Source organism: Rhinopithecus roxellana, chromosome 3 (genome assembly GCF_007565055.1).
Source record: "Rhinopithecus roxellana isolate Shanxi Qingling chromosome 3, ASM756505v1, whole genome shotgun sequence".
Lineage (NCBI taxonomy): Eukaryota > Metazoa > Chordata > Mammalia > Primates > Cercopithecidae > Rhinopithecus > Rhinopithecus roxellana.
The window spans coordinates 150444753-150467003 of NC_044551.1; positions in this window are offsets into that span (position 1 = coordinate 150444753).

Sequence of the window (22251 nt, forward strand, 5' to 3'; positions counted from 1 at the left end):
GGAGAGCACCACTTTGGTCCCCTGTGAGAAGGAGAGCATCACTTTGGTCCCCTGTGAGAGGGAGAGCATCACTTTGGTCCCCTGTGAGAGGGAGAGCATCACTTTGGTCCCCTGTGAGAGGGAGAGCATCACTTTGGTCCTCTGTGAGAGGGAGAGCATCACTTTGGTCCTCTGTGAGAGGGAGAGCATCACTTTGGTCCTCTGTGGGAGGGAGAGCATCACTTTGGTCCTCTGTGAGAGGGAGAGCATCACTTTGGTCCACTGTGAGAGGGAGAGCATCACTTTGGTCCACTGTGAGAGGGAGAGCATCACTTTGGTCCACTGTGAGAGGGAGAGCATCACTTTGGTCCCCTGTGAGAGGGAGAGCATCACTTTGGTCCTCTGTGGGAGGGAGAGCACCACTTTGGTCCTCTGTGGGAGGGAGAGCATCACTTTGGTCCTCTGTGGGAGGGAGAGCATCACTTTGGTCCTCTGTGGGAGGGAGAGCACCACTTTGGTCCTCTGTGAGAGGGAGAGCATCACTTTGGTCCTCTGTGAGAGGGAGAGCACCACTTTGGTCCCCTGTGAGAAGGAGAGCATCACTTTGGTCCTCTGTGAGAGGGAGAGCATCACTTTGGTCCTCTGTGGGAGGGAGAGAGAGTCAAACTGGTGGGTGAGCGGCAGTGTTCTCAAGAGAGACTTTCACCTTCTCCATAAGGATAGATGGGAGCAATTGTAGGGAAGGAAAATAATTTTCCTTCTACTTTTGTGAGTTCTTAGCTAGGACTGCTGTAACAAAAGACAGATCAGCAAGAGAAAAACAAATAAAGGCTTATCAACATGCATATTTCATATATACATGGGCAAAAAGTCAGGGAAAGAATAACTCTCAAAGAGGCGGTTTCGACTCTAGGGTATATAGCATCTCAACAAGAACAATACACTTTTAGAGAAGTGACAAGACAAAAGAAAAAAACCTTGAGTCTCTGAAGGAGGCAAATTGTGGGAAGGCAAATATATAGGAAACAAGCGGTAAAGACTAATTACTAAATTTTGGTACATAGATTCCTCTGGTGCGGTCTCGTGACTAATTAGGGTCTAAATTGTCTTTTGCAATCAACCTTTGTCCTTCCTGGTAGAGAGGGGAGGAGGGACACCTTTGTAAATGTATGTCCTGTGTTAGGCAAAGATGGGGAGGGCAGAGAAATTTGGGTGTAAATTCACGGGAAAGGGTATGAAACAAGACAAAGTATAACTGTGGGCTTCTGTGAGACGGGGAGTGAGAGGGGATCTTCTCAAGGGAGATTTTCACTTTCATAAGGATAAATGGAAGCAATTGTAGGGGAGGAAAAATAATTTTCTTGCATCTGCTTCATCTCAATTGCCTTTAGCTCAAAATAATCCTTATGCCAAAGTGGCATTTTAGGGGGTGGCATATTCTGCGACCCTTTGCAACATAGCATAGGAATCAAATGCATAGGCTCTGGCCTGCCTGGGTTCTAAGTTCAGCTGTGTGTTCTCAGGCAAGGGTGTCCATGTTCTCGTGTATAAAAGAGAAATAATACCTACCTCATGGGATTATTTGGGGATTAAATGTAGTATACATACATATATTCAAACATATAAATGTCTAAAATTAGGACTGTATGTTAGCTTTTATCATCCATACTCTGATTTCTTATCAAGAATTATTTCATATACTAATCATGTAATCTTTTCATCTTAAAGAAGGAAAAGAAAAAAGTGAAACCAAGTTTGAACAAAATATGACAAAGAGCTCAACCAAGCCAAGAGTTCACACCCACAGTGCGAATCCAAAAGGAACCTGTTCAGCATGGCCACCGCCACCAGCTGCCAGAGAGGACCAAGGTGAAAGACCCAGCACCCTAGGGTGGGTGTCCAGAGCTTGGCCCTACCCCTTACCAGTTGGGTGACCTGGTCCACCCATTCCCTCTCGGAACCACAGTCTCCTAACCTGTACTGCAGGGTGGGGAGGCAGGGCACAGTGAGAGTCTAAATGGTCTTAGGAGTGTGGCTGCCTGCCATGTCAGCACCTCCCCTTCTCAGCCTGCACCTCCTCCTCCACAGCAGATCCACACCCACCTGGGCAACCTGAGCCTTGGGGTGCCAAGTTCAGAGCCTGCTGCAAGCACAGGTCCTGCTGTCAGGCATTTGAACCAGAGCAACTCCATCTTGAATAGGGGTTGGGTAAAAGAAGACTGAGACCTACTGGGCTGCATTCCCAAAAGGTTATGCATTCTTAGTCACAGGATGAGATAGGAGGTCAGCACAAGATACTGGTCACAAAGACCCTGCTGATAAAACAGGATGTGGTCAAGAAGCTGACCAAAACCAGGATGGCAATGAAAGTGACCTCTGGTCATCCTCACTGCTCATAAGCAGTTACACTGCATTAGCATGCTAAAAGACACTCTGACCAGTGCCATGACAGTTTGCAAATGCCATGGCAATGTCCAGAAGTTACCCTATATAGTCTAAAAGGGGAGAGACCCTCAGTTCTGGGAAATCCTGGCCCCTTTCCTGGAAAACTCATGAATAATCTACACTTTGTTTAGCATATGATCAGGATATAACTCTAAGTATACTCAGTCAAGCAGCCCATGCCGCTGTTCTGCCTATGGAGTAGCCATTCTTGTATTCCTTTATTTTCTTAATAAACTTGCTTTCCTGTTACTCCACGGACTCACCCCAAATTCTTTCTTACATGAGGTACAAGAACCCTCTCTTGGGGTCTGGACTGGGACCTGTTTCCGGTAACACTGCCAAACCAGGTCTTCCCAGAGCCCACAACTCTAGAGGCTCTGTGCCCTCCTGCAACCATCTGGAGGCCCCAAGGTCTCTTACCTCCAGGCCCAGACACTGCCTCCCCTTCTCCTGCAAAAGCCAACCTGTCCACCCCAAATGTGGGAGGATGCAACAGTTTCAACAAGCCCCACATTCACAACAACGCTCTGTCGATCCCAGCATGACCCTGGGCCCTCAAAACGATTTCTTCTCTGCCCACATCACCCATAGTCTCCGGTCTGGGCCAACTGGGCAGCTGCCACCCCTTGACCACATATCCCTGCCACCAGCACCCACCTCACTGAGAACCAGTTTCCCTGTCCTGGCTGCAGCCAGAGTGGCATTTCAGAGCCCACAGGTGCCCACTTAGTCTCCCTCTCCTTAAAACACTCCATACAAAGGCGCTTTTATCTTGCTTTGAAAGCTTTAAAAGTCTTTGCAATGGTTTCCCCATGTTCTGGTCTCTTTCAGATGATAATAGTTTTAATTATAACAATCATTATAGCATAATACCTTCAATTTAGGCAATCAGCTCCATTTGGAATATTCAAATGGGAGGAGGGTGAGCTTGTGTTTTAGAAAGCTCATAGCTTTGGCAGGTGCCAGCTACAGCCCCAGGGGTGGGAAGCCAGCTCTGAGGGGAAATGCCTGGACCTCCCAGGAACAGACCTAGAGGGAACCCCCCATTCTAGCCCAGGAATCCCCAGGCCTCTACAGGAATAGCCCTGCAACCCTCAGAGACCTGCTGCAGCTCTCCACTGCCCAGAGAAGAAGGTGCTAATTCTTCAGTCCTCCAGGCTCATTTGCACAGCATTGCTGCACACACCATCCGCAGCAGGCCCAGCTGTCTAGTGTTTCCACACATGAGACACAACTTCCCCAGCCTGGTACTAGGCACCATGCTGGCAGGGTGACCAGGTGTCTGTCTCAATTTTAACTCTGAAAGTCCTGTTACAGTAGGTAGTCAGGCAGACATGAGCAGGACAGGAGAGAGCCCCCAACATGCCCCCACCCCTGCCTCCGTTCTGCAACCAGAAATGTCAGATGACCATCAGATGGTGGTCAGGCAGCTGTTACACTGTCTCTCTAAAATAATAATTGCTCATAGCCAGCAACAGGGAAACGCAGTCTCCCAGTAGAAAAAAAAAAACCTGAAACTGGTGATCAGCAGCTTCCTAATAAGATCTCAGAAGTTGGGTGAGTGGGCTCAGCGTACACACTAAGAGGCAAAATGGCAGAGTTTAACTTATCTATGACCTTCTAGGAACATTCCACTGGTAAGGGAAGAACGCCTCAAGTGAGCATGCGTACAACTCCAGTAAACACACTGTACATGCTCCCCTCCCAAGCACTGGCACATGTGGACAGCCCACTTCAAGGGAAGAATCAGGGGAGAAGTAACACAAGACCCTGGAAGTATGACAACATAGAAAACCCCACGTCAGGTTAAACTACACACTTGACCTTGAAAGTCACCCCTTTCCCCCTCTTCCAAGTGTACTTTCCTTCCTGCTCTAAAGTTTTTTAGTAAACTTTCACTCCTGCTCTAAAACTTGCCTCACTGCCTCACTCTGACTTATACCCTTTGGTCAAAGTCTTTCTTCTGAGGAGGCAAGAATTGAGGTTGCTGCAGAAACCTACAGATTTACCACAGTCAGAGTCCTACATGCCAGGACATCCCTCAGTCCTCATACAAACCCGGATCCTTGGTCACCCCACGTGCTAGGCACTGGGCATCCAGTGGTAAACCAGGCTTGTGCCCTGATCTGACCAAGCTCTCGATCTAGAAGGGAGTGAGAGCTTACAGAATATTAATAGGGATTGTTTTAGTGTCATGGGGCTGCCATAAAAAGTCACCACAAACTGGGTAACATAAAACTACAGACATTTATTATCTCACAGTTCAGGGGGCCAGAAGTTCAAACTCAAGGTGTTGGCAGGGTTGGCTGTTTCTGGAGACTCTGAGGGAGAATCCGCCCAGTGGCTCTCCCAGTCTCAGGTGGCAGCTGGCAATCCTTGGCGTTCCTTGGCTTTTAGATGCATCACTCCAATCTCTGGCTCCACCCTCACAGGCCCTTCTCTATGTACTCTGTGTCTTCACCTCTTCATATCAGACCAGTCATTGGATTCAGGCCCACTCCAAACCCAGGATGATTTCTTCTCAAGATGGTTAGCTAATTACATCTGAAAAGACCCTATTTTAAGTAAAGTCACATTTGAGTTTCTGCATGGACGTGAATGTTGGGAGGATACTATTCAACTACTACAGGAATGAACTCAATAAATGCCAGCTGGATTTGTAAAAATCCCATGGGACCTCCAAGGCTGGAGGGAGAGGAAAACGTTATTCATTCATTACCCAGATATTCCCTGAGCACCTACTACACACCAGGCACTGTTCTGCACTCTAGGGAAACATCAAGGAATGAAATCAGGAATCCTTGCACTTTTGGAGCTTCTGGGGAGTGGAAAAGGAAGGACTGGGAAAAAGTCCCAAAGGGTAGCTGGAATTTGGCAGACATAGAAGAATGAGGGGTTGTTCTGGGTCAAGAACGGCCCTTGGTGGGTTGAAAACTACGTGAGCCTGCGTTCTTAGACATAGGCACAGGAGAGAGGGCTGCTGTTGGTAAGCCTCCCTCAGCCCAGCAATGACTTCAGACCAGACCCTGAGAACAGTGGCAGAGATAACAAGTGGCTGGGGGTGTCTTTGGGGCCACAGCTCTATCAGTGCCCCAACTCTTGACAGGATGGTTGCCCATGTTTCCCTGCACATGTGAAGCGCCACACAAACGTAGCTAGTCCTCTAGCTCCGTCCTTGCACAGACCCTTGCCCTGAGCCTCTCCTTCCCATGAAGGAACTCTAGAGGTACAGAGTTCTCTGTAGGAGAAGCCTGGACTTGGTCCCGAGAGCTGTTATCTGAACCTCAGCTCATGGAACCTCATGAGGATCTGACAGAAGTGGGACCTTTTCCTAGGGTTGGGCCATTCTGCTGAGGCATTCAAGGCTTTAATGATCACTGTCCTGAGAGTCACAGAATCCAGTTCAATGCCTGCCTCCTCCAGGAAGCCCTCCTGGACTCACCCCTCTTGTAAACACCTATCATACTTTCTTATAGCTGGTGTGTTCACTTCCTCTCACCTCCTCAACTATACCATGGAGGTATTTCTATTTCCTTTCTTTTTTTTTTTTTTTTTTTTTTTTTTTTTTTTTTTTTTTTGAGACAGAGTCTCACTCTATCACCCAAGCTGGAGTGCAGTGGCGCAATCTCGGCTCACTGCAAGCTCCGCCTCCCGGGTTCACAACAGTCTTCTGCCTCAGCCTCCCGAATAGCTGGGACTACAGGCGCCCGCCACCATGCCTGGCTAATTTTTTATATTTTTAGTAGAGACAGGGTTTCACCGCGTTAGCCAGGATGGTCTCAATCTCCTGACCTCGTGATCCACCCACCTTGGCCTCCCAAAGTGCTGGGATTACAGGCATGAGCCACCGTGCCTGGCTGGTATTCCTATTTTCTATGAAAAAGTGTGTTGTACATTCCCAGCTCTCGACCCACTCTGGTCACTGAGACCCTGGCCTTCTCCTGGAGCTTGACAAAATAACACACCAACCAAAATCTTCCCACCAGAGAATCCCACTCTAGGGCAGAATCAGACACTTCCTCAGTCTCCATCTCCTTCTGCTTTAAGTGTGTGACAGTCAGTCACCAAGTTATGCATTGTAGCCTTTTCCTTTTTAACACCAAGGAACCCTTCCTTCTGTGCTACAAACAGTCATTCCCTACTAAGAGTCAGTGGTCCTGGGACTCATAAACTGCAAGTCATTACTAACCAATGTGTGTCTTTCCTCCGGGCTATAATCTTTCCAATAAGCCATGGCTGGGCTGCAGTTCCCTCAAAGATTAATGTGCATGCCAATGCTAATGCATTCACCAATTGTCCTGTCTCAGAAGGCATCACACACACACACACACACGCACACACACAGCTCTAGGGCTGGCTGGTCTCTCACCCTTCCTGCACACCACACCACCTTGGAAGGTGATGTGGCCAGGCTCTTCCCTCCCTCTTCAAAGTCTGGAAATGGACTGTGCAAGCCAACAGAAGCTTGTGCTGCACCCAGACTGTCCTTGACTTCTATGCTCTCCCCATACACCAAATGTCAATCTCCCAAGCTGATGGGGACACAGAAGGGGGGCGGGGCTCATCCCCTCACGGAGGAATTTCCACAGAAAGAATGATCAGTCTTGCCATTTCCCTGCTCAGAACTCTGGCCCGGCCTCCTGTGACTTTTAGGAGAAGGACTCACAACTCACCAGTCCCAGGGGCCCCCGTGAAGCTGAACTGCATCCCACTGGCCTGGCCTCCAGCCTCAGCCCCAAGGAAGCCGTTAGCTCCCTCAAGGCACCCAGCTCTTTCCTTCTTGTGGTTTGCCCCACTCCAGCTGGCCTCCTGGAACTCGCCTCTCCCTGCTGCCTGCACATGGCCATCTACTTCCCAGATCCAGTGTGGGCATGCCCTCCGCTGGCAAGGCTTCCCTGCCTCCTGAGTAATCCAAGTTTACTTTTTCTTCTGTAAGAGGCAATAGCACACAGTGGTGGACAGCAGGGGATCTGGAGTCAGACTTCCTGGTTCAAATCCCGGTCTGTTGCTCACCGGCTTGTGGACCGTGGACAAGCTGCTTAATCACTCTCTACCTGTATCCTCATCTTAAAGCAAAGCTAAATCCATAGAGTTGTTATGAAGATAAAAGGACAATGTCGTCCCCTCTAAATGTTTTGAATCGTGTGGAGCACACAGCGAATAACCAGTGTCAGCTGTTGTTATCATTACCATCACTTCTAATCTCGCATCACTCTCCTTCTTTTGCCTGCCCAGCCCTTCTCACGGGTGGTGGCTGCACAACTACTTGGTGGTGATTTGCTGACTGCTGGGATGTCAGCTCCAAGATTATCATAACCTGAAGCCTGGCATTGTGCCTGGCACGCACAGGTGCTCTCTAATTAACACCTGTTGATTAAAACTCATCATCACTGACTCTTCCTGACTTTAAGGGTCACTGTCCTGGTGGAAGAGAGCTATAGAGGAGAGAAGTGGTCGGGACAGACGCCGAGTGATGAGCTGAAGCCCCCACTGGGGACACAGATGGACAGGGCAGCCTGGGAGCCACTCTGCGGGCAGCTGGTGAAGCCAGTGCCTGATCAGGCTGCCCAGGCCTGGGGCCCAGCTCTGCCGCTCCTCCCTGTGTGGTCCTGGACAGGCTTTCTAAACTTTCTGACCCTTTGTTTCTCCACTCATAAAACTCCAGTGGGAGGCCGAGGCAGGAGGACTGCTTGAGCCCAGGAGTTTAAGGCCTGCCTGGGGCAACATAACAAGACCCTGTCTCTTAAAAATACAAATAAAACACACACACACACAAACACACACACACACACACACACTCTAGCAAGAAAGCTTCGGTATCTAGTTAAGGCAGCATCCTCTACAGGAAGAGCAAAGAAAGGCTGGCCCCTCTTTCTGCCTGCTTCTGGCGTGGCTCCTGGCTGTCCCCAGCACCTGCATTGCCATCTGTAGAGTATGTAAATCCATACAATTAATACTCTTCATAATCTTACCGCAACCATTTTTCTTCACGAATGTGTTCAGTTTCAGGAAATACGGCATGTTCTGGAGGCACATTTACATTTCATTATCTCTAAAAGCTTAACTACCGTAACTAATGCTAGATTAATAAGTAACCTTGTCCAACAACTACTTTAAACCCTACCACACACACGGTCTCCCCGGTGGTGGAAGAGGGTGCCTTCAAACAGCGGCTGTGGCTAAGAAGGGGTCAGTCCAGGAAGTTAAGCAGGTATAATTTCTGGATCTCCCTTGAGAGACTTTATATTATTCTATCCGAGCAATTAAATCTCAGCCAAAGCTATCAATTTCCTGATAAGCCTGGGACTGAAAGGAAGTCCAGGTGGAGTCCATGTGGGCCACCTGGAGCGTTCCTGATCCCCACACCAAGGGAGAACCCTGACTGGTCTGGACTGCAAGCACACCTAGCTGTGAGGCTGTATGCGCTAAGCACCAGGACCAGACAATGCTCATGTGCAGCTGGAAACTCATGTACAGCCTTTAAAAGTAGAAAACAAGTCACCAAGTTGAGAGACATCAAAGTCAGACTCTGGCTGAAGGCGCTGGGACTACCTCCCTAAAGGACAGCACATGAACCACCCCACTGAGGCAGCCGCAGGGAGCACGCTCCCTCTGGCCCTTTACCAGCAATCCTGGCCCCCAGAAGTGCATGCTTTGTAAATTCCAAGCACAGCCATTTGGGCAGGTATTCATTATTATCGTATTTTCGTGACACAGGTGAGCGCAATGTCATAGTCAACTATCAGTGCAGGTAGGCAGTGGTGTCCAGAAATCTCTCCCTCCAGACTTTCATCCCACCTGACACCTTCCTCAGAACCCCAGCGTTTTAGCTCATGCAGTTGATTTGGGTTTGGCTGCTGCGATGTCTCTGGTTTGTGGAAGATGCTTCTCCCACAAGGATGTGTTCTGCTCTGAGAACTTGGTCACAGATACTGGATGATGCAGGGGCCTTCATCAAGGGGACTGGGCTGCCCCTGCCCTCCAGTCACCTCTGCCCACTCTATGTGTCAGTAGCTAGAGACCCCTTGCTCACCTCCCATAAATGCTCTGGGCCTACCAATGGCCTATCCATGGCCTTCAGCGTAGCAGACCCAGCAGACCCAGACCCAACTTGTAGGGAGTGGGCCCGCCCTCAGCTTCACAACTGGCAGCCAGGGAGGAAGCTTGCTCAAGGAAAGCCCATCCTGTGCTCCCTCTGCTCCAGGAGAAGAGATTGAGGCCCTCAAATTTCTGACTCTATGACTGTCATCCATGTGAGACTACACAGAGGCCGAGAAGCTAAGCCTCCACTGTTTACCAACTCTCCTCCCCAGGACCGTCCTGGTTCTCCCTGGGCTCCAGAGAGCAGCGCTAGCACCCATTGTGACACGGGTTACTGCTCACTCAGTGGTGCCTAGAGTCTGCATGCTCATCTCCCTGGCAAGTGCGGTGAAGCAGGGCAGGCCAGAGCACCTGTGGGATCTTGCCCCAGCTCCATGGGCTGACAACTCCAGCTCTGCACCAGGAATTATTTTGATCACTATTATCCTTCTTCCACGTATCCCACCAAAAACATCCATTTCTCAGGAACCGTTAAGAGTCCTGGACGACACTTCATGGGGAGTCAGAATTCCCCATCATGCAAAGTGACTGACTAGCAGAACCTGCTGCTGAAGGTCACATGGACAGGGAGGCACGCATGGAACACAGGCGGTCTCATCCCCTCCCCCACACCATGACCCCAGGGAAGCTCACCGGGGCAGGAGCCAGCCCTGCCGGCTAGCCTCCCCCTGCAGCTCCTCAGCCAGAAACAGGGAGGTTAATAAAACACAGGACGAGGGTCTCCCGAGGGACAACTCTTGGCTGCCTCTGAAGTTTACAAAAGCAGTGCTTCTGATGCCTCAAAGGCTGCCTGCCATGGCTCCCTGTGAATTATTACACTGCAGGTTTTCAGGACATTCTGACTGCAATGCCTTGGGAATTAGAGTAATTGTATTTTATCTGTTTGCCAAGAGTTTTCAGTAAACTCCTTTAATGTACTTTAAAACTCACAGCCCCAGATAGCAATGTGTGCCTTCCAGCTTATGCACCAGGCACTAAATAAACACAGCGTGATATATGGGGCTGGAGAGGACACTATTCATATATTTACACCCTTTACCAAAACACACATTCATCTTAATGACGTTACTTACCACATAGCCCAATAAATGGAGCCTTCTGAAGGTCATCGTCACAGGCATTCCTCCAAGATGGCCTCCTCAGCTTGCAGAAGACTTGCCCCAAGGCAATCCTTGTTCCAGGGATTCCCCAACACAGAAAATCAGATGTCCCCCTGCTTCCCTGTGAGTCAGAATCTGGGGCAGGAAAGCCACCCAAGGCCTCTCCTCCTCATCCCCCAGCAACAGGGCAGACAGCTGGTGGACACCGACTACCACCCCCTACACCCAGACTTCAGCAACAGGGCACCCTCAAATTGGCCCCAACTCCTTCTTCAACCAGGACAATGGGGAGGAGAAATAGGAGGAGGAAGATGAAGCAGAGGAGGCGGAGAAAGGAGGGAGGGAAAAGTAGGGGGAGCTGACAGGGGAGGAGGGTGCCTCAGTGTGAGGGGGAGGAGCTGGGAGGAGGCGAGGGCGATGGAGGACAGGCAGAGTGGACCTGGTCTTCGGACCACACCCCCTATCCTCCAAAGTAAGGGTCCAATGGAGACCAGGTGTGGAAGAAAAGCCACCCAAGGGAAAGGCCTTGGGCAATGGTGTGCGAGGCCAGAGGCTGGATCTGGGGTTCCGTCCAGCCACCAGCCCCTAGGGGGAGCTTGACAAGGATTTCCCCTTATGCCCCCTCAGTTAGTTTCCCCATCTAAAACAGAGGAAGTCAGACCCAGTGATCTCTTGGGGCAGCCTTCACCCTCACAGCCGCCATGGTCAGTCCAAACCACCACTGTCTCTCCCTCTGTGTGCCTCTGCCTTCCTGCAATGTATTCTCCACACAGGAGCCACAGCAGGCCTACTAAAACGAAAATCAGGTCATGTTATCCCGCTGCTTGGAACCCTCCAATGCCAACCTCTCAACCAAGACCTACTAAGGCCCTCCAGGATCTGGCCCCCAGCTCATACCCTCTCCCTCACTTCCCCCACTCCGGCCACACTAGCCTCCTCCCTGGCTGGACCTGGAAGCCACTGAAGCCCTGGGTCTTTGTATCTGCTGGTACCTCACCTGGAATGTCCTTCCCCAAGATATCTCCAAGGCCTCTTTCCTCTCTGCCTTCAAGTCTTTTCTCAAGAGGACCTTTCTTTATAAAACCTTCCCTGGCCAGTCACCCTGTGGCCCTACCTTCCCTTCCTGCCACTTCTTCTCTCCTCGGCACTTATGATTTCCTCCTGTACCATATATTTTACTTACATTGTCTATTGTTTCTTCCTGTCTACTCTCTAAGAAGAATATAAGCTCTGTGAGGGCAGGGATTTCGTATGTTTTGTTCATTGCTGTATACCAGTGCCTAGAATACCTGGCAAAGGGCAGGCACTCAATAAATACCTTCTGAATTTTTAAGGACCAAGTCCTTATCTAACCCATCCAGAAGCCTTGTTTTACATATACATACATGCATATATATATACACACACATGCACACACATGTATATATATTTATAGAACAAAGTTCCAATTTACCTTCAAATCTGAAATAGAATACAAATCCCACATCAATTAAGTAGGACCTGGCCAGGCACAGTGGCTCACACCTGTAATCCCAGCACTTTGGGAGGCCAAGCCATGAGGATCACTTGAGCCCAGGACGTCAAGACAAGCCTGGGCAACATCGAAAGAACCCCATCTCTACAAAAAAAAAAAAAAAAAAAAAAAAAAATTTAATAAATGAGCTGGTCATGATGGCACATGCCTGTCAGTCAGCCCCAGCTACTTGGGAGACTGGGATGGAAGGATCAGGATCACTTGAGCCCAGGTATTCAAGACTGCAGTGAGCTATGATTGTACCACTACACTCCAGACTGGGCGGCAGAGTGAGACTCAAAAACAAAGAAATTAACTAGGACCTGCTTCTTCTGAAGCAGGCACACTTGGAGGCTGCCCCCACCCTGCCCTCATCCTCTGTTTGCAATACCGTCAGGCACTCTCTCCATGCCAGGGGTCAGTGTCTCTTCTGATCGTCACATGGACTCCAGAATTTTTGCAAGAGAGCTGTCTCACTGTTCATATCATACAAAAGAATGGTGGAGTTTAGCTCTCTGGTGCAGACACACCTCCTTCTCTTGGAGGTGAGGAGATCCTACAGAAATCCATACTGGCTCCCAAGTTAGCCATATGCACCCAGAATGAGGTCACTAGGGCAAGGCATCCTGCCATGCTGGCTGCCCTAGCCTGTCCAGCAGCTTCAGGAAAGAATTATAGACGTGAGGGAAGGTGGACATTGGACATGGGCAATCTTGGACATTGACATGAGATGGCAATTAGGCATGAGGGATCATAGACACAGACACAGGAGAACAAGGACACCGGACATGAGGAACCATGAACACCGGACTGGGGAGGCCACAGACGTCAACTGTGGGAAAGGGCGGCCATGGCTTCAGGATTGGGTGGGGAACCCAGGACTCTTCCTTCACAAGCCTGTCTGGAGGGCAGACCTCAGCTTTTTTCCCCTGGGTCCCCACTGTTGTGCTGGACCCCTATTGATTCCAATAGCAATGGCACCAGGTTCAAGAGGCTGAAGAAGAGACCCAAAGCCAGCAAAAGAGACATAGGGTTTTATTTGGGGGAACTTACATACAGGGACAGTCCAGTGGCTGTGGGCTGGACAGGAGAACTACAACCACTTGCAAAAAGCATGCAGCTTGGCCAGGCGTGGTGGCTCATGCCTGTAATCCCAGCACTTTGGGAGGCTGAGGTGGGTGGATCACTTGAGGTCAAGAGTTCAAGACCAGCCTGTCCAACATGGTGAAACCCCATCTCTACTAAAGATAAAAAATTAGCTGGGCGTGGTGGCACATGCCTGCAGTCCCAGCTACTCAGGAGGCAGAGGTGAGAGAACCACTTGAACCCAGGAGGCAGAGGTTGCAGTTAGCCAAGATTGCATCATTTCTGTCCAGCCTGGGTGACAGAGCGAGACTCTGTCTCAAAAAAAAAAAAAAAAAAAAAAAAAAAAAGCATGCAACTTATATAGCACCTTCACTTAACACCTCCCTCCAGAAACCTCTTTGTGGCAACCCTCATTTTTTGAGGCAAACCATGCCATTGCTGTCAGGTACATCTGCCATCCAGGGTCATTCTCAGGGTATGGTTAAGTTATGTTGTCAGGTGCATCTACCATCTGCCAGGACCAGACAATGCTTATTTGCAGCAGGAAACCTCATGTACAGCCCTTTAAAAAAAAAAAAAAAAACAAGTAGCCAAGTTGAGAGACATCAAAGTCAGATCTTACATGGTCCTGGAGCCAGACTCCACAAAGTCTGCCTTTGGAGGTTAGTGTGTCCTGCACTTGGCTCTGGTCTCCTCGGTGAGAGCCAAGAGTGCTCAGTGGTGGTTAGCTCCTGCCGCAGCATTAAGCTGATAAGGTAAGTGCTTCCACACTACCTGGCAGGTAACCGGTGCTCATCAGATGAGCTGCAGCCACAGTGAGCACTCTCCAGGAGGCGTGCTGGCTGACCCCTTAATGGTGTTCCTCATCTTTCTTCCTCCCTAAGTTTAGACCAGGATTCTGCAAGAGCCAGGATTTCTTCGAAATCCTGATTCCCATCCTGACCCTGCAAACATTAAGCCTGCTCTTCCCACAGCCTTTCATTTCAGAGAGGGCCCACGCCATCCTTCCAGTTGCTCAGGACAAAACCTAGGAGTCATGTTTCACTCCTTCCTCTCTCTCGAAGACCACATGCATGTCCAATCTGTCCGCATGTCCTGCCAGGTCTACCTTCAAAACATGTGCAGCGGTGCCTCATGCCTGTAATCCCAGCACTTTGGGAGGCCGAGGCAGGTGGATCACAAGGTCAGGAGATCGAGACTATCCTGGCTAACAAGGTAAAACCTCGTCTCTACTAAAAATACAAAAAATTAGCTGGGCGTGGTGGCAGGCGCCTGTAGTCCCAGCTACTCGGGAGGCTGAGGCAGGAGAATGGCGTGAACCCGGGAGGCGGAGCTTGCAGTGAGCTGAGATCGCGCCATTGCACTCCAGCCTGGGTGACAGAGTGAGACTCTGTCTCAAAAAAAACAAAGCAAAACATGTGCAGGATCTGATCACTTCACTCCACCTCCATCCTACAACCCTGGTCCAGGCCACCACCCTCTCTGGTCTTGGCCTTGGCCTCCTTCTGCTCACCACCATCTAGTCTGTTCTTATGATAAGCAGAATGATGCCCCCAAAGACGCCCCTCTGTTCATCCCTGTAACCCATGACTACGATGCCTTACATGGCTAAAGGGCCTTTGCAGATGGGGCTGAGGTTCACAGCCTTGAGCTAGGGACAGCAGTCCAGATTACCCAAAGTGGGCCCAGTCTAATCACTGGTGCCCTTAAAATCAGAGAACCTTTTCCGGTTGTGGTCACAAACATGACAACGGAAGGAGGAAGTCAGAGAGAACACAGCGTGAGGATCCAACAGCGTTGCTGGCTCTGAGAGGTAGGAGGCTCCATGCGAGGATCCCAGCAGGGCCTGTAGGAGGCAGGGGCAGCCCCAGCTGATGGTCAGCAAGGAAACGGGACCTCAGGCCCACAACCCATGGAACCGAACTCGGCCAATATCTGAAAGAGTGAGGAAAACTGACCCTCCTCTAGAGCCCCGAGAGGAACACAGCTCTGCTGACACCTTGATTTCAGTCAAGGTCAAGAGCTTTTCAGACTTCTGACTTAGCACTGTAAAATAATAGATTTGTGTTTTCTTAAGCCACTAAATTTGTGGTAATTTGTTACAGCAACAGTTGGAAGCTAATCCAATTCCCCATCCAGCATCCTGGCAAAATGGAAATCAGATCATGTCACTTCTCTGCTCAAAACACTACAGTGGCTTTTAATCTGACCCAGGGTAAAATCCAAATTCCTTACAAAGGCTGGAAAGGCCTGTGGCTTGGGCCCTCCCCCTCCTGCCCTTCCCTCTCTCACTTCCCCGCTGACTCTCCCCAGCTCCTCCTGGATTTCTCCTTGCTGCTGCTCCAATGCACCGAGTGCATCTCTGCTCCAGGACATCTGCGTAGGTTACTCCCTCTGCCTGGGACCTCTTCCCCTAGATGTCTGTGAGCCTCCTTCCCTCCCTTCAGTGTCTGCTCAATGTCATCTTTCAGAGGGGCCTTCTCTGACTCCTCCACATGCAAGTGCAAACCTCCCCCCACCCCAGGACACCCCATCTCTCTTCCTGCTTTATTTCTCTTCTTAGCACCTCATATATATGTATATTCACTTACTGTCTTTTCCTCTATCCCACCCCACCTCCATGAAGGCAGGAATTTTGATCTATGTTTATTACTTCGCTATGTTTGTTACTTCACTGTGTATTTCCAGCCCCTAAAGCAATGCTTTGTGTGTACCCAGGGCCCTGGAATATTTGGTGAGGACTGCATGACCTTGCCCCTGTCTCATGGAGAAACAGTATTGTAAGGGAAGTGGGAGGCTGTCTATTCCCACGGCCCACATCCCCAGCAAGTTTGCCTCTGAACTCTTTCCACCCTGTGTGATGACCCACAAGGGCCCCAGAACCTGGCCCTCTGCCCACACCCACCCCAAGCAGTGGCCATGTGGGCAGGAAACAGCATGCACAAAGGCCTGAGGACTGGCCCAGCACTGCTTGCTGTCCCAGATCCCCTAACGAAAGGTAACAAAGGATGATATGTGATCTGCCCTTCCAGGTCCAGGGACTGTCCCCTCCCTACTGTGGGCCCTCCCACACACCCACCTAGAACAGCTGGAGCTGTGCTGCCCAATACAGTAGCTACCAGCCACATGTGGCTTTTGAGCCTTGAACTGTGACTAATATAAACTGACATATGTGAGCATAAAATATACTCTGGATTTCAAAAACTTTGTACAAAATAAGAACGTAAATATAAACTCTCTAATAAATGGTGCTGGGAAAATTGGCTAGCCATAAGTAGAAAGCTGAAACTGGATTCTTTCCTTACTCCTTATACGAAGATTAATTCAAGATGGATTAGAGACTTAAATGTTAGACCTAATACCATAAAAACCCTAGAAGAAAACCTAGGTAGTACCATTCAGGACATAGGCATGGGCAAGGACTTCATGTCTAAAACACCAAAAGCAACGGCAGCAAAAGCCAAAATTGACAAATGGGATCTCATTAAACTAAAGAGCTTCTGCACAGCAAAAGAAACTACCACCAGAGTGAACAGGCAACCTACAGAATGGGAGAAAATTTTTGCAATCTACTCATCTGACAAAGGGCTAATATCCAGAATCTACAAAGAACTCAAACAAATTTACAAAAAAAAGACAAACAACCCCATCAAAAAGTGGGCAAAGGATATGAACAGACATTTCTCAAAAGAAGACATTCATACAGCCAACAGACACATGAAAAAATGCTCATCATCACTGGCCATCAGAGAAACGCAAATCAAAACCACAATGAGATACCATCTCACACCAGTTAGAATGGCAATCATTAAAAAGTCAGGAAACAACAGGTGTTGGAGAGGATGTGGAGAAATAGGAACACTTTTACACTGTTGGTGGGATTGTAAACTAGTTCAACCATTATGGAAAACAGTATGGCAATTCCTCAAGGATCTAGAACTAGATGTATCATATGACCCAGCCATCCCACTACTGGGTATATACCCAAAGGATTATAAATCATGCTGCTATAAAGACACATGCACACGCATGTTTATTGCGGCACTATTCACAATAGCAAAGACTTGGAATCAACCCAAATGTCCATCTGTGACAGACTGGATTAAGAAAATGTGGCACATATACACCATGGAATACTATGCAGCCATAGAAAAGGATGAGTCTGCGTCCTTTGTAGGGACATGGATGCAGCTGGAAACCATCATTCTTAGCAAACTATCACAAGAAGAGAAAACCAAACGCCGCATGTTCTCACTCATAGGTGGGAACTGAACAGTGAGATCACTTGGACTCGGGAAGGGGAACATCACACACCGGGGCCTATCATGGGGAGGGGGGAGGGGGGAGGGATTGCATTGGGAGTTATACCTGATCTAAATGACGAGTTGATGGGTGCAGCACAACAACATGGCACAAGTATACATATGTAACAAACCTGCACGTTATGCACATGTACCCTAGAACTTAAAGTATAATAATAATAAAAAAATTTTTTTAAATTAAAAAAAAATAAACTCTCATTAATAGTTTTATATATTGATTACACATTGAATGATAGCATTTTGGAGAAATCAGATTAAATAAAAAAGCATTATTCAAATTAATGTTACCATTCCTTTTCACCTTCTTCATGTGGCTACTAGAAAATGTAAAGTTGCATGTGTGGTTCACACTGTACTTGTGTAGGACAGTGCTGATCTGGAGGGAAAAAGCCATTTGGGAAGCAATGCTGGGCACAGGTGGGAGGCTTTCCTCTGTGGTCCCCATGTTCCCTCCCCAGAGAGTTGCTTCTGCCTGTTCATCACAACAAATGAGAAAGCTGTATCCTCCTCTGAAGCCAGGAAGCACTGGCCTCAGTGGTTGCTAATGGAGTTCAAGTCCTCTGCAGCCTGGGCCTGACACTGGCTAGAAAGGTCAGCCATACCTGCTCCATGGGAGGCTCCTTTGCCAGATGTGGCCTTTGTGCCCAGAGGGCCCCAAACATGGCCATTCCCTTGGGTGAATCTCCTGTGGAAAGCACTGAGGTCAAAGAAGCGGCTGAGGTGGGAGCCCTGCCTCTGCAGACTGGCATCTCTGTCCAAGTTGGAATCATACAGATTTGAAGCCCAATGTAGGCACCCCATTTTGGTTTCTGGCTGTATCTCCAGCACTCTGTGCCAGGGTCTCGGCCCATGAACACCAGGGGCATTGTTGTTGGAGGACATGGCCTGAGGTATGGGCCGCAGCATCTGGAGAAGTGGCACTTTGTTTTTAAAAATAAGACGAATCCCGGGTTTCTGGCACTAATGACTCTCAGATCCTATCACTCTTAAAAATATCCTCCAAAGGCGGCTGTTGTCACTGCATTTTTAGCACATACTATTTCCAAGGCTGCAAACATTCTGGGGCCCTGCTGGAGTGGAGATTGCAGATGTGTGAGTCTGTGGAGGCAGCAGCAGCTGCGGAGGTGGAACCAGTCCCCTCTGAGGCTGGCAGGCTTGGGGACTGTGTTTAGCTGCTGAAGAGGAGGGGTGGATAGCAAGGTGGGGACCCTGGCTCAGAGGCAGGGTGACCTGCCCTGGGAGAGCCACCTTGACCATCCAGACACAGAGGCTCAGGAACCAGCCATCAGCCTCCCCCAAATCCACCTCTCACCTCGTCCCATGTGCCCAGGTAGCTTAGAAGTCTCTTAGAGACACACCGAGGCAGATACTCAGTGGATCTGCAAATTCCAAATCTCCCAGTTTCCCACCCAGGATAAACAGGTTGATGACAGAAGCCCAAAAAACCAAGGTCCACATTCACAACGTTTTTTGCTCTTTGGGAGATTCAGAGACATCCAGCTGGAATAATGAAATTTTAGAAACTAACACAGTTGTCTCAGGATTAAATCACAGGACTCCCTTTACATTCTCCATGAGGCTGCACTCTTTCCAGAGTTTCCCAAAGTTTCAGAGCTGTTACAGGCAGCTTCTCTCCAAGTGTGAATTATCTGGTTTCTGTGTCCCTTGGGCCCTGATCACTGCCCAGCAATTCAGAGAAGAAAAACTGACATAGGTTTTTGCCATCTATTAAAAAAATAGACATAGAGGCCCTGGGTGTATCCCAAAGCCACCTGTGGGTGTCTGGGGTGGGAGGGTGGAGTGACCGTCTCTGTTTTGGATAATCTTTGGAGTAAATCCCTGACCAGTGGGCTGAGATGGAGAGGAGGCTTGCAGAGGAGCCATGGAAGCCATCCACCCACCCCTGCCCCTGGAATCGACTGCATGGAATGGCCCTCAGGGATCAGGATGGAGATGAGCCGAGCCCTTGCTCTGGCCTCTGGGACATCTCTTTGCCGTCTGAGGATGGCTGGGTCTGGGGTTCAAGTGCAGCTGGAATATGGGAGTCTTGCAGGTAAGCAGCCCTGATGGGGAGCACATCACTGAGTCAGCCCCCACCTCTGGCCTCGGACCCACCAATCTATTGGCCTTGAGGGCCGGCTGAACTTGATGGACGCCTTCTTTCCTCTGAGTGGATCTGGCTGGTATAGAGAAGAAAGGACTCAAAGAACAGGGCTCATCAGAAATGATCCAGGACTTGGCCTCCCCTCCAGCCAACCCCTCCCAACTGAGCAGTGGAGGACAGTGGATGCTTAACAGCACAGACTCTAGAGTCAAAAATGCATGGGTACCGACTCCAGTTCTGCCATTTTGTGGCTTTGAGACCTTGGACTGGTGACCTGACCTGACAAACGTGAATAATAATACCCAGTTTGTTAGGTGGCTGTGAGTCTCAGTGAGATGCTGCGAGGAAAGTTCTTAGCCTCTCCAGAGGGCACTACTGGGGGCAGACCCAGGGCAGGCATGGAGAGGCTGCCTCCACAGGTGCACAGGGTAAGCCTGTGTGGCCCGGGAGCAAGACTCCTTCTTGCAATGGAAGCTGCTGTTTCGCCCATGTATCTAGCACTTCGAGGTCCACTCACCCCGTGCCCCTCCCAGAACATACCCCATGCAGGGTCGTCCCACCACCCTCTGCAATGAGCCAGCCAGATGAAGCTGCTAAGTCTGGGGGAGGGAGCCACTCTGCCTCCTTGGGCCTCAGAATCAGAGCACGGAGCCCCCAGGATTGGCGACGTGTTTCTGAGTTCCTCACCCCTCCCCATGCTGCTTGGTTATGGACTTTCGGGCCTTCCCATCATGACCAGTGATGACCAGATAAATAAACTTGGCTAAGTTCAAGATTCTAGTCCAGAGAAGCTCGCGGAGGACTTGGACCCATGGCTTCCATTAACAGAGCATATTTCAGCAAAGGGCTCTTAAATCATGAAGGCTCCAGGGCAGGAGCTATGAAGTGATGGATGCACTCACTCTAATGGCTCGACAGCAGCTGGAAATCAAAGTGAGGGGAGAACGTGTGCTGGTTGGAAGAAGGCCTTCTGCAGCCAGGGCACTGGCTGCTTCCAGGCTTGGCTGTCCCTTTGGGTATTGAGAGTTGAGTGACCTCTGAAGGCGGTACCAATGCCCACCCAGAATGCCAAGGGATCCCTGGCCTGCGAGTCAAGCCACCCACCACCAGCTCACCACAGGAGCTCAGGGTCTTCACCACACTGTGCCTCAGTTCCTTCATCTGTCCTGTGAGCTGGCTGAGCTGGATGGTCTCTAATTGGAGGCCCTCTCTCTTTATGTTAGAGGTCACAGCTTCTCAAAGTTAGAGGCATGAGGCATCAGATCACAAGGCACTGCCTCCAAAAAGGAAAACTGGGTGTGTTGTCCCAGAGGGACGCAATTTTCCAGGGACTTCTCAGTCATGATGAGAGCAGAGGGTTTGGGGATCCAGCCCACTCAGGAGTTTGAAAACAAAGAACTTTGAGAACAAAGAACTATCAGAGCTGCTTTTTAGTCTCCCCAAGGGCAGAGACAGTGGTTCAGCCAAGAAGGGACTTGGGGCTTGAGAATGCGAGAAAGAGAAAGTTAAGATTGCCTGTGGCGCTAACCCCACCTTGGTCCAAATTACTTCTGACCCATGGAACAGGACCAGGGACACTGCCTCTTGACTTCTGATTGCGAGAAAACAACATTTCTCTAAACATTGTGCAGCAGCATCCTTCAAGACCCTAAGACAGTGGCTGCGCAGCACAAAGTCCTCGTGTTCTTTGCTCACCTCTTACCTCTCTTCCTTTCTGCCTCCCTTGTGTGTTCACCGTCTCTTTATGGACACTGACAGAGTGTTCCCTCTCTGCATCAGTTCTGGCAGGAAATGCACGAGCTAACCTCTTTGCTAAAAAAAGATCAACTGCTGATGGAATTTCCTCGGGTTCCAGGGTCTATGAGTGCAAAGCTAGGGAAGTATGTCCCCCTCAGGGTCCCCAGGGCTTACCCCTGTGCCTGCACCCAACACCTCCACAATAAATAATTCTTGAAAAACTTTAAGAATAAATTATAAAACAAAATCTGCACATATATCTGCCTAGGGAACTGCTAATAAAAACCCTAACAAACCCTAGCTCTAAGTAGTAAAAGCTAAAATATGACCCTGATATTGTCTATAGCAAAAAAATTAAGCAAGAGTCGCATTACAACAGATAATGTTGATTTGGTAGCAAAGAGAATTGTGAGATACACAAAGTTACAGCAGAATATTTTCAAAAAATGAAACAATAATGACAGTCAACAGCAATAGGCAGTTCAAATACTATGACTACAAAATAGATGCAAGAAAGATGGACATCTCTATGCCCCTAACTGTACGTTCTACTCTCTAAGGCACAGATCAAACAGACCAAGAACAGAGAAACTATAAGCCTGACGAATGTGGCAAATGTGGTCTAATAGCCAACATATGGAGGGAACGCATATTCATTCCCTATGGCTGCCACGACAAAGTGTCATAATTGGGAGGCTTAAAACAACAGAAATGTATTCTGTTGAGTATAAGAGAAAATTATTCTGTTGAGTATTCTCTACTCTCCAGAGAGTACAGCTCTGGGAGCCAGAAGTCTGAAAGCAAAGAGTCAGGAGGGCCATGCTCCCTCTGAGACCCTGGGTGGAATCCTTCCTCACTTCTCTT